The sequence below is a fragment of the Manis pentadactyla genome, chromosome 17 (assembly GCF_030020395.1).
Source record: "Manis pentadactyla isolate mManPen7 chromosome 17, mManPen7.hap1, whole genome shotgun sequence".
Classification (NCBI taxonomy): Eukaryota; Metazoa; Chordata; class Mammalia; order Pholidota; family Manidae; genus Manis; species Manis pentadactyla.
Window position 1 is genome coordinate 11,010,823 of NC_080035.1, and position 19,033 is coordinate 11,029,855.

General features: G+C 41.8%; 1 protein-coding gene and 1 pseudogene across 1 annotated transcript in view; one reads left to right on the forward strand and one right to left on the reverse strand.

Annotated features, from left to right (window-relative positions):
• SLC25A30 (solute carrier family 25 member 30) overlaps positions 1 to 18,587 on the reverse strand; it is a 127,659-nt gene extending 109,072 nt beyond the window's left edge. Inside the window, exon 1 of the mRNA XM_036889657.2 lies at positions 18,452 to 18,587. The gene's annotated coding sequence lies outside the window, so the exon portion shown is untranslated. The remainder of the gene's footprint in view (positions 1 to 18,451) is intronic.
• LOC118914643 (eukaryotic translation initiation factor 1-like) lies at positions 15,024 to 15,987 on the forward strand (annotated as a pseudogene).
• Positions 18,588 to 19,033: the final 446 nt, after the last annotated feature.

Below are 19,033 nucleotides of genomic sequence, written 5' to 3' on the forward strand. Positions count from 1 at the left end.
AGTCATCCCATCCTGTTCCTTCCCTTAGGGAGAGATCTCCTCTCCAAGCTTGCTACCTCTATCTCCCTGCCTCTTAGCCATCCCCAACCAAGCTCACTCATCATCTTAGCCAATATAAGTTGTAGCCCTGAGGCCTCCACAGACCCTCCTGTACCATCGATCGGCATTAACCCGATAGTCTGAGACACCTCTACTCCTGTAGTGTCGAGCCATCATGCTCCAATCCTCATCCGCCTCAAAGACCCATCCTCCTCTCCTTCTAGACCCCAATTTCCTATTTCCCAAGCCCATCGCAAGGGCATCCTACCTATCATTAACCATCTTCATTCCCAAAGGCTTCTGGTACCAACTAATTCTCCCTGTAACACTCCAATCCTTCCAGTCAAGAAGCCATCAGGAGCCTACCAGCTTGTTCAAGACCTGCAGATAATCAACGAAGCTATAGTCCCTCTTCACCCAGTCATCCCTAACTCTTATACTCTCTTATCTCAAGTTCCCCCAAACACCTCTCCTACCTTACTTCTCACTCCTAAGAAAAATGCCCCCTTGTCCCACCCAATGCTTGTATTTTCATTCTTTCATCCAGGCTGCCTGCTACGATCAAGCCTCAGTCTGTCTCTCATCGTCTGGACTACAGCACTACACAGGGCAAAGCCTGAGTGATCATTCTAGATATATCTGTCCTGAGAGACGAAGACAACATATCTGCTAAAACCTCCAGCCACCGATAGAGAGGTCGGACAGTAGAAGTGCACAAGACCACGTGGGTTCATCAGTACTCACCCCTTTCCTCCAAGCCACCTCTGACCTCCCACCAGCCTCAATGCTACCCACGCTGTCCCTCCTCAGCTAGAAGTAGCCAGATTGAGTCGGCGCCCATTATAACCAAAAGGCTGGAATGTAAGGTTGGAGGCACCAGAGGGAAGGGGGAGCACATCAGACACTGATAACGCGCCAAAGTCCCCGGCTGCTGCCCCCTCCCAACCTGAAAAATGTACGTTAGGCTAGCCAATCCTCACGCCGCTGTAAATCTAAGCTCTGCCTCCCCCTACCTTCTTTAAAAACTCCTTGCCTGTCTTGTTGCACGCGACCTCTCCAGCCTGTATTTCAGACTGGTGAACCTCGCCTGGGTTCAAATGCGCTCAAATTAACGGCCTGGCCCTTTGTTGCCTCTCGTTGTCTGCTTATTTCAGTTAGAATTTATCTTACAGTACAAAGTTCTGGGAACACTGCAGCAGTCTGAAACCAATAGTGCTGTCATTCAGCTGCCACTTTAATTCCTGCTTATGCTGACTGCTCACCCTTCTTCCACTTTTCAATGCTTTGGGCAAACCACAAGTTTCTTAATAGCCAACTTTTAATTAGCTTACTAGTTCTTTTTTTGCCAATATGTAGCCTAAACTAGCAGAAAAATCTTGCCTTGCAGTGTTCTGACTCTGCTGCCCAAACTCTCTGTTGTACAGGGCTGACATTCTTTAAGTTTCCAATCTGTTGTGGACTGGTAACTTTTGTAAAATGCAATATACATGAATTACTAGAAAAGTGAATAGAAAATCTAAAGGAAAAACAGTACTGTGCATCTCCTCTCTTCTAATTACTCTATTCACTTCTGCCACTTCCAGTCACCAAATGTGTGTAGGTTTTCCCACTTAGTAAGCAATTCGGTGACACCAGCTGTGTATCCTACAATTTAACTCAATTCTGACACTGTCTACCCAAAGATAGTGTCAGATCCCACAGGCTAAGGGCTCAGTACTTCAAGAATGCCCTTTTGTCCCCTCACTTTAGATACCAATCACAAGTCCAGGTCATCCATATTTCTAGAAATCAGGTGTTTCTGTGCCCCCGACTACTTGGGTTAATTTGTTAGAGCATCTCACAGACCTCAGGAAAGCATTTTACTTACTAGATTACCAGTTTGTTATAAAAGGATATAACTCATGAACAGCCGGATGGATGAGATACACAGGGCATGATATATGGGAAGGGATACGGAGCTTCTGTAATAGCCTACTAAGGCCATAGGTATATAGCTAAGTTCCAAAACGAAGTTCTCTGAGCCCCATCCTTTTGGGTTTTTATGGAGGTTTCATTAGAGGCATGATTGATGACACCATTTGTCCTTGGTGATTGAATATAATTTCTAGTTCCTCTCCCTTCCCTGGAGGTCTGGGGCAGGGCTAAAAGTTCCAACGTTCACATAATCACATGGTTGGATCACCCGACCACTTACCCCTATTCTTTGGGACTTTCCAAAAGTCACTTCATTAACATACAGTTAGATGTGGTTGAAAGGGACTTCTTATATGAACACAAAAAACACACATTTCACCTTTATCCTCCAGATCTATGTGAAGAGCTGGGAACAAAAGATGCCCTGATAGCTCTTATCACTTAGGAACTTACAAAGGTTTAAGGAGCTATGTGCTGGGAATCCTGAATAAAGATCAAAATACATATTCCTTATAAGTCACAGTATCATAGAAAAAAATACAAAAACAAGAAACAGTTCTAAACAATTGCTTATTAGATTTATTTTAGATTACTGGATTTTTATATGCAACAAAAAAATAATTCTGTCAAATTGCTTTAAAAAGGTTTCTAAATGAAGTTTAATTAATTAGACAGGTACATCATTAGACAAGTGGCTCTAACGCCTTAGTAGCCTACATAAGCAAACCAAAATCTAAGCCTGGAAAAGCCTCAAGGTTAAGATCAAAGCCCAAGGACAGTCAATCAAAAACAGCCACGTAGGCTTTCCCAAAGAATGGAACTGTTTAAGTCACAGCTGATCAAATAATGTCCTTGCTTTTTCCCCACCCTTTAGCCACTTACAGTATGGTGGTGCACAAACTGAATCATTCTTTGCTCAAATGAACTCCAAACTTTCTAAATATGCCTCAGTTGATCTTTTATTAACATCAGTTTCTTCCCCAGACTGGACCACATGTCAAGTAACTCCTCTAGTCAATACTGGCCTGACCTTTACCTAGTTTTGAATTCTGCACACCACAATTACATATATTTCACCCCCTCTTTTCAAAAACTTGCAAAACTCTTTGACTTGTCTTTCAAAAACTTCCACAATGTGTCCCAAAGATACTTTTAAAAAAAGGAATTTTACTAAGGTTTAATTTATATATGATCAACTGTATCCATTTAAAGTGTACACTTTGATGAATTTTGATCAGTGGGTATGCCCGTGTAGTCACTGACACAGTCATGATACAAAGCATATCCTTTCCTGAAGGAGATTCCTTTGCATCCCTTTGTAGTCCATTTAGCTGCAGTTCCAGGGCCAAATTCACACTGCTTTTGTCATTAGAGATTAGTCTTGCATTCTTGTTTCATTCATTGTACTGATTCTGAGATTCTAGTTGAATCCTGCTGAACTTTCTAGTTTGTGGTTATTGTGAATAAGGCTGCTATGAACATTTGTGTATTAGCTTGTGAGTAGACTTGTTTTTCATTCTCTTGGGAGACACCTAAGAGTAGAATGGTTGGGCTGTGTGATAGGTAAATGTTTAATTCAAACACATTTTCCACACTATTTCTACTTCTCCCATTCCTCCTAACCATCTTTGAGCCAAACTGTTTACTTTTTCTTAGACATGTCCCAAAATCTGCCTCTGCCCCTTCCCTCATGTTAATTCTTTGGCTTGAAACATCCCTTCCAGATTGCCGCCATCTACCTTATCTCCATTCAAATACCACTCCAAAAAGGTCTCTGTCCTCTCAGTTAGAAGTCACTGTTTCCTTTCGAAAAGCCAATAGAACTATACCAGTCTTTTTATCTTAAGAGTTCTTGTCTCCTCTAGTAAACCTAAGTATCCTTAATGGCAGGGTCCAGTTTGGAGGTCCTCCCCCCAAACAGTGCCTAGTTCAGTTCTTTGCATAGGGTAGGCACTCGGTAAATGTTTGTTAAATTCAGGAACATAATTTGTAAAGCATAGAAAGGGTCAGCTTATAGAGTGTTTGTGAAAAGGGAAGAGGAGAACTACTTGGAGAGCAGAAAGTTAAATATGGTTACAATAGCTCCTTGGGGACCACTTATTCCAAAAAAGACTAAAACTTTGTCTCCCTTGGAGAAGGGGGAAAGATGGCAGAGTTGAAAGGCAATGCAGAAACCTCCTCCCACAGACACACCAAAGAAGTAACTATGGTGTGTTACAAAGAATACAACTAACCCTGAAAATGTCCTGAAGACTGCAGAACGGACCACATACACCTGATGAAGAAAACACACAGAGAAGGGTAAAGTGTCAGAGCCACAGTCATTTGGGACCCAAGCCTTCCCCCATCTAAGCACATAGGTGAGAGGAAGAGGAACAGAGTGGGGAGGGGATAGGCCCTCAGAAACTCTGTACACCTGGCCCTGGAGAGCTGCTCTGGGAACATGAGTCCACATTGCATTGGGTTCTGATGATTAGTAGGGCTGGACATGAGGGAGAGTTGGAGCCCTCTGGGAGGCTGAGATTTCTGCCACTCGTGGAGGACAAGCATGTGCCATGGGTCTCACTGAACTCAACAAAGGTTTGAAAGACTTGCCAGCAGTGGGAGGGGTTGTCAGAGGGGCAGGGGTTGGATGGCGCTCTCTCCACAGGAGAAAGGGAAGGTGGACAATACTTCCTCATCCCTACCTGGCCCAACAGGTCGGGCACTATTGGTAGCCCTAAATGCTCCATACCCCTTGCTGGCAGCTCAGCCCCAAAGAGCTCCCCTCTACAACTTCCCTCCTGCCAAGCCCAGCAGTGTCTTGGCTGCCTAGCAGGCAGAGGGAGACTTTCTCAGTCCTGTCTCAGCTCACCTAGGAAGGCACCTGCAGGAGCCAGCTCCCAAGTGCTCCTTCCTCCTCTCAGGTGGCCTAACCCGGTGCTGTGCATCCTGTTGCTGTGTGACTTCCCTGGAGCCTTGTGACTGCCCTGCTCATCCTATTGACTCAGCAGCCATGCCATTGCTACAGGGCAGGTGGAGGATGGCCCTGCCCACAACGATCCCAGCAGAAGCACTGCTGCTCTGTCCATGCAGGGTAGGCTGAGGAAAACTACTATCGACCATGGACTGAGGTAGACCACTGCTGGCAGACAGAGAGAAAGGCAGCTGCCGGAGTCCAGCTCCAGCGAGTCGAGTCCCTGAAGGATGGACGGCCTCGGTGACTAACCAAAATAAATGAGGACACAGACACTAGCAAAAGCTGAGCCTGGGCTTTAATGAAAAGTAGCAGCTTGATTATATACTCTTTGATTACATAAAGTAAAGTACTGATATTAATCATTTAATTGACACACAGCATGGTTACATGAGTTTGGAGAATAAGATTAAGTCATTTGGCAGGTCTTAGCAGTTAACTTGTTTCTAAGTAAGCTTTGTTCTTAGTTATTGTGGCCAGAAAAATCTTACAAAGGTTAGGTAGGTGCCAGACTCTTGGTTTCTTTACAGATGACTATCTAAAGTTCACTATTCTATTATTTTTATGTAGGGCCTTCATTCTTTCATAGCTAATCTCCTGTTCTTCATCTCCGGTAGGAAAGAAAGAGGCTCTCTCTAAAAGGACACGACGACTTTTTGGCAGGCAGGGACAAATTTTATGGACTGTGCCTTAGACCCATTTTCAGTAAGACTTACAGTGGAGATTTTTCTGATGTGGTGTTGGGTAATGTCCTGTTCTCATTTGTTTTATAGTTTGCCAGGTTGTTCTTGGGCAGGCTAGCCAAAGAATATCATTTGTTCTCTGTACCCACCTGTTGCCATTAATCATTGAATATGCCATTTGGAAGCCATGTAGGGGTGGGGGAAGGAACCTCAACCCAGGTAAACTTTCCATATCTTTTTTCCCATAAACTTGGGTCCAGTACTCATGGGGTCTCACTTTCCCATCATCGGGGGTAGTCACAAGAACAGTAGCAGTTTTATCCAATTTCCTTTAGGGCCAGTACCTAAAATTTTCAGGGAGAATTGGATATGGCCTCTTCCCTGAAGGGGCAGCTTGAATTGAAACCGAAATAAGCAAATTTATTAGGAGAGACATTTTGAGCAGGAGGGATATCGGGGTTGCTCCTCTGGGAAGGCCGCTGTGCAGTCCCTTCCCTCCGACTGCCCGGACTGTGTCATCAGGCTGGCGGTTCAGACCAGCTCCCAACACACAGCCCCACCCATAGCCCACCAACAGCAACTGGGGCTCTGTGACAAAGAAGAACCAGGCACTGGAGAGGAGTCTTGAGCTTCTGGGCAACACAGGCTACCTTCTTCACAAAGCCATTACTCTCTAGACCAGGAAGCATAGAAGATCCATCTAATAGAAAGGTAGAAACATAGAAAAGCTGACAAAATGAGGAGGCAAAGGAATATGTTCCAAACAAAACTACAAGATGAGACACAGGAAAGAGGGCTAAATGAAACAGAAATCACCAATCTTGATAAGGATTTCAAAGTAATAATCATAATATACTCACTGATCTGTGAAAAAGTATTAAAGATCTCAGGGGGGACTTCAACAGCGAAGAGTTGAAAAAGAGCCACTCAGAGTTGAAGAATATAGTAGCTGAAATGAAATAAGCAATGGAAAGAACAAATAATAGACTGCTGCAATTAGAGGAGACAATCAATGAGATGGAAATTAGAGAACAGGAAAACAATGAAGCTGAGGAACAGAGAAAAAAGAATATCTAGAAATAAAAGAATGCTAAGGGAGCTGTGTGACAATGCCAAATGATATTCACATAATAGGGGTACCAGAAGGAGGAGAGAGAGACAAAGGGATAGAAAGCCTCTTTTAGGAAATAATTGTTGAAAACTTCCCCAATCTGGGGAAGGAACTAAACACCCAGGACCTGGAAGCACAGAGAGCCCCTAACAAAATGAACCCCAGGAAGACAATACCAAGATGTATAATAATTAAAATGACAAATATCAAGAACAAAGAGAGGGTATTGAAAGCAGCCAGAGAAAAAAAGGTTATTTATATGGGAAACTCCATTAAGGTACCAGCAGACTTCTCAGTAGAAACTTTACAGGACAGAAGGGAGTGGCATGAAATATTTAGTGTATTGAAACAGAAGCTTTTTTAAATTAAGGTATTATTGATATATACTGTTATGAAGGTTGCACATGAAAAAATATTGTGGTTACTACATTTACCCATATAATCAAGTCCCCACCCATACCCTATTGCAGTCACCATCCATCAGTGTAGTAAGATGGCACAGATTCACTATTTGCCTTCTCTGTGCTACAGTGTCTTCTCCATGACCCCTCACACCATGTGCACTTATCATAATACCCCTAAATCCCCTTCTCCCTCCCTCCACACCCACCCTCCCACACCCCTCCCCTTTGGTAACCACTAGTCCCTTCTTGGAGTCTGTGAGTCTGTTGCTATTTTGTTCCTTCAGTTTTGCTTTGTTGTTATACTCCACAAATGAGGAAATCATTTGGCACTCGTCTTTCTCAGCCTGGCTTATTTCACTGAGCATAATATCCTCCAGCTCCATCCATGTTGTTGCAAATGGTAGGATTTGTTTCTTTCTTATGGCTGAATAGTATTCCATTGTGTATATGTACCACATCTTCTTTAGCCATTCATCTACTGATGGGCACTTAGGTTGCTTCCATATCTTGGCTATTGTAAATAGTGTTGCAGTAAACATACGGGTGCATATGTCTTTTTGAATCTGAGAACTTGTATTCTTTGGGTAAATTCCAAGGAGTGGGATTCCCAGGTCAAATGGTATTTCTACTTTTAATTTTTTGAGGAACCTCCATATTCCTTTCCACAATGGTTGAACTAGCTTACATTCCCACCAGCAGTGTAGGAGGGTTTCCCTTTCTCCACATCCTCACCAGCATTTGTTGTTCTTAGTCTTTTTGATGCTGGTGATCCTTACTGGTGTGAGGTGATATCTCATTGTGGTTTTAATTTGCATTTCCCTGATGATTAGTGATGTGGAGCATCTTTTCATGTGTCTGTTGGCCATCTGAATTTCTTCATTGGGGAATTGTCTCTTCATATCCTCCACCCATTTTTTAATCAGGTTATTTGCATTTTGGGTATTGAGACATGTGAGTTCTTTATATATTTTGGATGTTAACCCTTTGTCAGATATGTCATTTACAAATATATTCTCCCATACTGTAAGATGCCTTTTTGTTCTGTTGATGGTGTCTTTTGCCATACAGAAGCTTTTTTAGTTTGATGTAGTCACATGTGTTCATTTTTGCTTTGAAACAGAAGGACTTTCAACCAAGAATCCTCTACCTATCAAGATTATCATTCAAATTTGAAGCAGAGATTAAATATTTCCCAGATAAACGAAGGTTAAAGGAATTTATAACCACTAAACTGGCATTATAGGATATGTTAATGGGACTTCTGTAGATGAAAATGTTCTTAAGCCTAAACCGTTTTCAGTTTTCAGCAGTGAAAATAAATCCACAGTAAAAAAGTAGATGAATTACTTACCAAGCAAGTATAAAAGTAAAACTAAACAAAAGTAGTAAAACCAACTATACACAAAATCAGTGAAGGTATACACACACAGAAAAATGCAGATTATGATATCTAATACATAAAGTGTGGAGGATGAAGAAGAAAAAAGTACAGTTAGATTGTGTTTGAAATAGAGCATTCATCAACTTAACATAGATTGCTCTATAGTTAGGAAGCTACCCATGAACCTTATGGCAACCCAAACCTAAAGCTTGTAATAGTTACACAAAAAATTAAAAAGGAGAAATCCAACCACAATACTAAAGAAAACCATCAAATAAGAAGAGAAAAATATACAAGAGGAAGAAAGGAACAGAGAGGAACTATAAAAACAACCAGAAAACAATTAATAAAATGGCAGTAAGTACATATCTACCTATAATACCTTAAATGTAAATGGAATGAATGCACAATCAAAAGACGCAGAGTGGCAGAATGGATAAAGAAAGAAGACCCATGTATATGTTGCCTACAACAGACTCATTTCAGACCCAAAGATATATACAAACTGAAAGTGAAGGGATGGATAAAGATATTTCATGCAAATAATAGGGGGAACAAAGCAGGACTGGCAGTACTTATATCAGAAAAAATAGACTTCAAAGCAAAGAAAGTAACAAGAGACAAGGAGGACATTACATAATGATAAAGGTCAGTGCAACAAGAGGATATAACCATTACAAATATTTGTGCACCCCAAATAGGAGCACCTAAATATATAAAACAAATACTAACAGAATTATAGGGGAAAGTAGACTGCAACTCATTCATTGTAGGAGACTTGAACACTCCACTCACATTAATCTGGCAGATCAACCAGACAGAAAATAATAAGGGAACAAAGGTACTGAACAACACATTAGATCAGGTGGACTTAACATATCTATAGACCTTTCCACCCAAAAGCAGCATAATACACATATTTCTCAAGTGTACATGGAACACTGTCCAGAATAGATCACATACTAGGCCACAAAAAGACTCTCAATTAATTAAGAAAGATTGAAGTTGTATCAATCAACTTCTCAGACCACAATGGTATGAAACTGGAAAAAAATTATACAAAGAAAAGAAGCCCACAAACACAGGGAGTATAAACAACATGCTTCTAAATAATCAATGGATCAATGAACAAATCAAGCAATACATGGAGACAAATGAAAACAAAATAGAACAGTCCAAATAAACTGGACAATCTAGAAGAAATGGAAAAATTCCTAGAAAAATACAATCTCCCAAGATTGACCCAGGAAAAAACAAAATCTGAACAGACTAATTACCAGCAGTGAAACTGAATTGCTAGTCAAAAAACTCCCCAAAAACAAAAGTGCAGGACCATACCAGATGGCTTCCCAGCTGAATTATACCAAATATTTAAAGAAGAGCTAATACCCATCTTTCTTAAAGTATTCCAAAAAGTAGAAGAGGAGGGAATTCTTCCAAACTCTTTCTATGAGGCCAGAATTACTCTAATAACAAAATCAAAGATACCACAAAAAAAGAAAATTTTGGGCCAATATCCCTGATGAACATAGATGCAAAAATCCTCAACAAAATATTAGCAAACAGAATTCAAAAATACATAAAAAGGATCATCCACCATGATCAAATGGGATTTATTTCAGGGATGCAAGGATGGAACAATATTTGTAAATCAATCAACACCATACAGTACTTTAACAAAAAGATGGATAAAAAAGATATGATCATCTCAATAAATGCCAAAAAAACATTTGACAAAATTCCACATCAATTCATGACAAAAACTCTCATCAAAATGAGATGTACCTAAACAAAATAAAACAAAACAAAATAAATGCCATAGACAACAAACCCACAGCTAACATCATGCTTAATAGTGAAAAGCTGAAAACTTTTCCTTTAAGATGAGGAACAAGACAAGAATGCCCACTCTCTCCACTTTTATTCAACATAGTATTGGAAGTTCTAGCCAGAGCAATCAGACAAGATAGAGATGAAAGGCATCCAAATTGGTAAGGAAGAAGTAAACTATCACTATTTACAGATGACATGAGATAATATATAGAAAACTGTAAAGACTCCACCAAAAAACTATTAGAACTAATAATTTGATTCAGCAGAGTTGCAGGATACAAAATTAATACACAGAAATCTGCTGTGTTCCTATACACTAACAACAAACTAGCAGAAAGAGAAATCAGGGAAATAATTCCATTTACAATTGCATCAAAAAGAATAAAATACCTAGGCATAAAGCCAACCAAAGAGGTGAAAAACCTGTACTCTGAAAACTATAAAACACTTGTGAGAAATTAAGTAAGACACAAATAAATGGAAGTCTATCCCATGCTCATGGATAGGAAGAATTAATATTGTCCAAATGGCCATCCTGCCCAAAGCAATTTACAGATTCAATGCAATCCCTATAAAAATACCAACAGCATTTTTTTTTGTTTTTTTTTTAATGGCAAATTTTATTTTATTTTATTTTATTTATTTATTTATTTATTTATTTTTGAGAGGGCATCTCTCATATTTATTGATGAAATGGTTGTTAACAACAATAGAATTCTGTATAGGGGAGTCAATGCTCAATGCACAATCATTAATCCACCCCAAGCCTAATTCTCATCAGTCTCCAATCTTCTGAAGTATAATGAACAAATTCTTACACAGTGAATAAGTTCTTACATGGTGAACAGTACAAGGGCAGCCATCACAGAAACTTTCGGTTTTGAAAACGCATTATGAACTATAAACAATCAGGTCAAATATGAATATTCGTTTGATTTTTATACTTGATTTATATGTGGATCCCACATTTCTCCCTTTATTATTATTATTATTATTATTTTTAATAAAATGCTGAAGTGGTAGGTAGATGTAAGATAAAGGTAGAAAACTTAGTTTAGTGTTGTAAGAGAGTAAATGTAGATGATCAGGTGTGTGCCTGTAGACTATGTGTTAATCCAAGCTAGACAAGGGCAATAAAACATCCACGTATGCAGAAGATTTCTCTCAAAACAGGGGGGGTGAGGTTCTAAGCCTCACCTCTGTTGATCCCCAACCTCTCACCTGATGGCCCCCCTGCGACTGTGCCTGTCTTAGGTTGTTCCTCCCTTGAGGAATCTTACCCGTCTCTGGCTAACCAGTCATCTTCCGGGGCCATACAGGGAAATGTAAAGTTGGTAAGTGAGAGAGAAGCCATATTGTTTGAAAAGGTTAGCTTTTTACTTCTTTGCAGATTTATGCCCTGTGGCTTCTATGCCCAGCATTTGTCTTGAGGTATCTTTACCACTTGGAGGAATTGTGATACTTGGTAAATTTGATATGAGGCACGAATTCTATTTAAGGGTTGTAATTAGGAAGGAAGAAGAAAAGCTATAGAGGTAGCAGACGGAAGAAAACATGGGAAAATTGATTATTTCTTTGACATATCTTCTTGTAGAGTAACTTAAGCATGTATAGGTTTTAAACTACTAATTAAATTGCACACACACATTAACATAATAGGAATACAGTTACATAACCAAAGCAGATCTATAATTACCAGCCATCTCAAGTGAAGTCAAGAAAACCAGTTAGGCATCCTAGGCATTTGTGAAAATTTGTCTATGATATGATGGATATTGTCCAATTGTACTTGAACAGTCTGAGAGAAATCAGACAAATTAAAACAGCCCATTCCTGGGAACTGTTCACATCCCATATGTTTTTTTAACAGTAGATAGTCTGTAGTTGTAAGATTTTGGAGCGCTACAACTTGCACTTCTCCTAATTCTTGGTTGAGTTCCAACAGTATAGATCCAGTCAGATTTGTTGTTTTACTGTATGCACAGGCCAGCTTAGATATCTCCTTCCTCATTCCCATGGCAAGTCCAGGAGCTGGTGGGATGAGTGCATCTACAGCTGTAGCAGTGCCTGGATCTTTGTTGAGGTTTTTTGATGATCATCTTCTGGCATGACTCTTCCAGAGAGTGCTGATGTTGGAAGTTCTTCTTCATATCGTATCTTAGTTCATTTTCTGGGTAGCCCAATTAGGCTTTGATCCTCTGTATAAACACAAACAGACCCTTTGCCCACACTTTGATCTGCCCTTTATACCACTGTGTAGAACTCATTGGAGGTCACCACACAGGAACTGCTTTTTTTTTTTTTTTTTAAGAGAAAGGAATATTATCAGAGAAGTGTACCTCCATTGCCGATCATCTGACACCCTTTAAGTGATCAAAATTAAGGATATTTAAAGCATGCATTAATCGTTGATTTACAGTTAGTTTTATCCTATCATGGAGTAATCCCCCTTTTCTTTCTTTCTTTCTTTCTTTTTTTTTTTGTTATCTTTAATCTACACTTACATGAAGAATATTATGTTTACTAGGCTCTCCCCTATACCAGGTCCCCACTATAAACCCCTTTACAGTCACTGTCCATCAGCATAGCTAAATGTTGTAGAATCACTACTTGCCTTCTCTGTGTTGTACAGCCCTCCCCTTTCTCCCATCCCCCCCTATGCATGCTGATCTTAATACCCCCCTTCTTCCTCCCCTCCCTTATCCCTCCCTACCCACCCATCCTCCCCAGTCCCTTTCCCTTTGGTACCTGTTAGTCCATTCTTGGGTTCTGTGATTCCGCTGCTGTTTTGTTCCTTCAGTTTTTCCTTTGTTCTTATACTCCACAGATGAGTGAAATCATTTGGTATTTCTCTTTCTCCGCTTGGCTTATTTCACTGAGCATAATACCCTCCAGCTCCATCCATGTTGCTGCAAATGGTGGGATTTGCCCTCTTCTTATGGCTGAGTAGTATTCCATTGTGTATATGTACCACATCTTCTTTATCCATTCATCTACCAATGCACATTTAGGTTGTTTCCAATTCTTGGCTATTTTAAATAGTGCTGTGATAAACATAGGGGTGCATCTGTCTTTCTCAAACTTGATTGCTGCATTCTTAGGGTAAATTCCTAGGAGTGGAATTCCTGGGTCAAATGGTAAGTCTGTTTTGAGCATTTTGATGAACCTCTATACTGCTTTCCACAATGGTTGAACTAGTTTACATTCCCACCAACTGTGTAGGAGGGTTCCCCTTTCTCCACAGCCTCACCAACATTTGTTGTTCTCTGTCTTTTGGATGGTGGTGATCCTTACTGGTGTGAGGTGATACCTCATTGTAGTTTTAATTTGCATTTCTCTGATAATTAGTGATGTGGAGCATCTTTTCATGTGTCTGTTGTCCATCTGTATTTCTTTTTTGGAGAACTGTCTGTTCAGTTCCTCTGCCCATTTTTTAATTGGATTATTTGATTTTTGTTTGTTGAGGCGTGTGAGCTCTTTATATATTTTGGACATCAAGCCTTTATCGGATGTGTCATTTTCAAATATATTCTCCCAAACTGTAGGGTTCCTTTTTGTTCTATTGATGGTGTCTTTTGCTGTACAGAAGCTCTTCAGCTTAATATAGTCCCACTTGTTCATTTTTGCTCCAACAGCATTTTTTAATGAGCCAGCATAAATAATCCTAAAATTCATATGGAACCACAAAAGACCCTGAATAGATAATGCAATCCTGAGAAAAAAGAACAAAGCTGGGGATATTTATTATGCTCCCTGACTTCAAGCTATAGTACAAATCTCCAGTAATGAAAAATAGTATGGTACTGGCACAAGAGCAGACTATAAAGCCCAGATATAAACCCATGCATATATGGTCAATGAATATATGATAAAGGAGCCATGAATATACAAAGGGGAAAAGACAGCCTCTTCAATAACTGGTATTGGGAAAATTGGACAGCTACATGCAAGAGAATGAAACTGGATTACTGTCTAACTCCACACAGAAAAGTAAACTTGAAATGGATCAAAAACCTAAATGTAAGACATGAAACCATAAAACTCTTAGATGAAAACACAAGCAAAACTCTCTTGAACATAAGCATGAGCAATTTTTTCCAGGACACATCTCCTTGGGCAAGGAAAACAAAATGAAAAATGAACAAGTGGGACTACATTAAACTAAAAAGCATCTGTACAGCAAAGGGCACCATCAGCAGAACAAAACGGCAACCTATGGCAACTTCTGTGGAAAGCAGTATGGAGGTTCCTCAAAAAACTGAAAACAGAAATACCATTTGACTCAGTAATTCCACTCCTAGGAATTTACCCAAAGAAAACAAAATCCCTGATTTGAAAACATATATGCACCCCTATGTTTATCTCTGCACTGTTTGCAATAGCCAAGATATGGAAGCAACCTAAGTGTCCATCAGTAGATGAGTGGATGAAGAAGAGGTGGTACATATACACAATGGAATATTGTTCAAGTCATAAAAAGAAGAGAAATTCTGCCACTTGCAACAACATGGATGGATCTAAAGGGTATTATGCTCGGTGAAATAAGCCAGGCAGAGAAAGAGAAATACTGTATGATTTAACTTACTTGTGGAATATAAAAACAAAACAAAATGAACAAAATAGCAATAAACTCTTAGACACTGAGAAAGGACTGGTGGTTCCCATGAGGAAGGGGTTGGGGTGAATGGAGTGGGAAGAGGGTAAAGGGGCACACAAATTCTCAATCATAATTTAAGCTGGTCATGGGGATGGTAGTACAGCATGGAGAATAAAGCCAATGAGTCTGTAACATCTTCCTATATTGACAGATAGTACCTGCACTCTCCAGCCACTGAGCCACCGCCCAGGACTAGCACTTCCCCCTTGGACCGCCCCCTCCACTTCCCCACATTCCATGCCCCTGACCCGCCTTCTACCACCACCTTCCATAGGAAGTTTCCACCCAGGAAAAGGAGTCTTATCATGATATGTCCACTATCCAGAACCTCCTCTCTTTCAACCCCTTTACAGGAAGATTATCTGCTTCCTTCTGGCACTGAAGATTATATCCGTATAGGAATTTAATGGAGAAATGGCAGGATAGCCCTTACTATTGTCCAAGGGATCACTGATGATTACAATAAAGCTAGTGAAGGTGTTTAAGAAAAAGTTTGCCCGCAGTGGGACTGTAATTGAGCGTCCAGAATATGGAGACGTGATTCAGTCACAGGGTGCCCAGCACAAGAACATATGCCAGTTCCTGGGAGAGACTGGACGGGCTAAGGATGACTAGCTGAAAGTTCATGGGTATGTAAGTGCTTTTGGCTCAGTGAAGCTTGTAGTGAGTAGAATTTCCCTTTTGTCTCTTGTCACAAGTTTAAAGACCTCACAGCTTGTATAATGTAACCATTTGGGGTCTGCTTTTAGCTTGGACTAGTGTAAGTTCTTCATTCAATAAACTGAAAAGAGCCATAAAAAAATATGAGCACTAGTAGTAGGTTAACACGTCAACGAATTATGAAGCATTAAGATTTTAGTCCTTGGTGGTTTCCAATAGCTTAAACGAAATGTTGACCTTCCTCAGTCCAGTCCTTCACCACCTCAGCCCACCTCGGCCGAGTTGCTGCGTGTCAGCTTCCCCTCACTAGAGCCCACGCAGCCCCCAACACTCCCCACTTGCCCGCATCCCTCCCCTTCCTGTTCTGCCATTCTGCCTCCGGGAGCGCTCCCCCTTCCATCCTCTACTTGGCTGAGCCCACTGACCTTGAGAGATCCAGAGAAAGGCTGCTTTCTCTTCAAGTGCTCCCTCCTCTTCCTCAGCAGGATAACTCACTCCGCCCTTGATGTGCACCTGTGAGATCTGATTAAACGGCTCTTTCTATACACTCAGCACATCGTGTTCCATTATAATGGAGAATTCTGGGTTCTTCTCCAACTTAAATCAAGAGAGACATTTTCGGTAGATTAACGACTTTGGTTAATCTGCTCTATCTATTCTAACCTCAGTCAGGGCTGGACAACCTTCATTTAAAGGCACTGTCAAAGTCTGTCCTTGGGCCAGAATTAAGCAGGCTACACTCAGGTTTGGTGATGTGCAGGGTTACAAACTCAGAGAGCTACAGGTGTCGACAAGTCATGCGTCTGAGGGAAGCAGGCTCAATGAGGGCAGCACATGCCCTGGCCACCTAGCTCCAGTGGACTGTGCTCCTAAGGGGTTGAGAGCCCAACATTGGCAGGTCTTCTGGTTTTTCAAGAAAAGCTAGGAATCTTGTCTTGCATAATCCCTTTCCAAGGCCCGAAGGTCTTTGTAAAATTTGCAAAAACATGATGTTGTATTTGTAATCAGTTAAGCCTTCTCTTTCTACTTTGATTTCTTCTCTGTCATTCTGTCTAGGACTGGGCGACAGTGAAGTGGCTTACAGACATCTTTAGAATCTAAAAGGAAGTTAACTTGGGGATACGTAACAGTTTGCATATAGTGGGATCTAATTTACAAGGTTGCAGTCATTTACATGTATGTTCAGTTAAGAGGTCAATGAAAATAAAGCTGTCTTTTTTTTCTACCCAAGTGCACACCACCTGAATTTTATCCATAGGAAGTGGGAAAGGGTGTCCAGATCCCAAGTTAAGAACCCTTTCAAATATTCACTTTCATACCTAACTTTGGAGTCATAATTTTATGTTTATTTCTGTAAATAGGGCATCCCCAATTAAATTGGCTTTAGAAACCTGGATCTTTCTTCAAGACATATCCAGGCAAGGACCAGTTCTCACCACCTTCACAGTAAACACCTGGGGCCAACCCACTGCCACCTTTCCCCTGGACTCCACACGGGTTGTCTAGCTGCTACGCCCTGGACTCATCTATTCTCCACTTGGCAGGTGTCCACCCAAGTGACACCACGTTACTCACCCACAGGCTCCCACCTCGCCGAGAGTAGATCCCTGGACCTTACTCTGTCAGAGGAGGCGTTGTGTGATCCAGTCTCCAGCCCCGGTGCCCCTCAGACTTCCCAGCGCCATCCCGGCTTTCTGCGCGCTCTTCCCCTGAGTGTTCCCTGCTTACACTCTCATCTCTTAAGGTCTGTTCTCCTACTAGAAAGGGCTTTCCTAGCCAACCATCTGTCATGGCAGCCCCATCACTCTGTACCCTTATCCTCCCTGGCACAGCATTACCTCCTGATACGCTGTAAATCCACCTGCTGTTTATCTCCTTTCGGCCCCCATTAGAATGTAAGTTCCACGAAAGCAGGGACATGGGCTTTGTTTCAGCTTTAGTGTCGAGAGTACTCTCCGGTGGGCACTTCATGGTGGGCACTTAATATTTGCTTAATAAAGGACAACACAAGCAGTCAATCAGAAAATATGGGAGTAACATCTAACAAGAGTGTTGACATTAAGCAAAACTGTCTGGAAAGAGGAAATGCCACATTTCTGTACATTGGGTGTTCTTAAACTCACCCCTGTCCCCAACTTCAAACACCACTTGCCTGCTCACTGCTGCTTGCCCCTAGGTGACGCACGGTTCAAGACGTTTGTCTGGAAAATACTGTTACGGTGATATTTAAAGGCGTTTACCTGTCAGCTTTTCTGGTGTAGTGTCAGATCTGCTGGGAAACATACAACGAACACACAGATTTTTTGAGTGACTTGTGGTGTGGGTCCCACTCCAGATCACCCTAGAGAAAACCCAAAGATTGGTGTTGAGAGCGACATCCGCAGCGCTGTGAGAGGAAGTAAGATTCCTGTCCGCGGGAGAAGCCTGGGCACCCCGCGAAAGCGCCTCAGCCAGAGCCCCGCGCCCTGCGCCCCAAGCCTTTGTCCGCTCCCCGTCCCGGGACGCCAGGCCCCGGCGCGCGGCTGCGGAAGGCGGAGGGGAGGGGTCCGCGCCGGGCGCACTGCCGGAGAAGACCGAGCATTCCCCGGGAGGATCTCACCCTGAAAGGACATTTCGGGGACACGGCTGGGACAGCGAGGACGTCTAGGGCCCCCAGCTTGCTCCGCGCCACTGCTTTTCAGCAGAAGGCAAATACTGCCCGGGGGACGCCTCCATCTTCCTAAGCTCTCCTGTACTGCCTTTCCTAGCAGAATGCACTCGAACTTGTCCACATTAAAAAGCGAAACAAAACCCAAGTAGCTCATCAACATTACCCATCTCCTTGTCCATGCTCTTCTGGGGACTGTGACAAGAAGGGGCATTTCCTGCGTACACAGGCTGGGTCACCGCACTTGCACGTAGTGTATAAGCCGAATGGCTGCTCGCTTTAGTTTGGGAGAATAAAAGTCCATACGTCACGGACGATCTGCTTTGCAGCACCAAGTTTGGTCGCCCTGCCTCTCGCCTCCCCCGTGCGCTCATGGATGGAAGCTTTCGCCTGCAGGGGGCGCCTGCTGAGCAGCTGTGGCTCTGAGATGTATTGGGGGTGGGGGGGGAACGTTTAGGGAAAGAAAAAAGAAAAAGGTTGAGAGAAAACAACCATAAAGAGCACCTTTTTTGGCATAGTCAAGTATCCTTAAGAACCAGGACTAAGCAGCCATTTGTATAGCCCGGTAGAAAAGAGCCCACTCTGGGCTCATTGCTTAGCAACACAAAGTTAAAGTGTTAAAAACCATTAAGGTGAGAATTTACAATAAGAGGCAAGTGGCACAAAGTAAATGGATACCGCAGCTAATTACTGAAATGCTTGATGGCTAAGTGGAGAGAGAGGGAGGTAGTATTGCTTCCAAATGTCT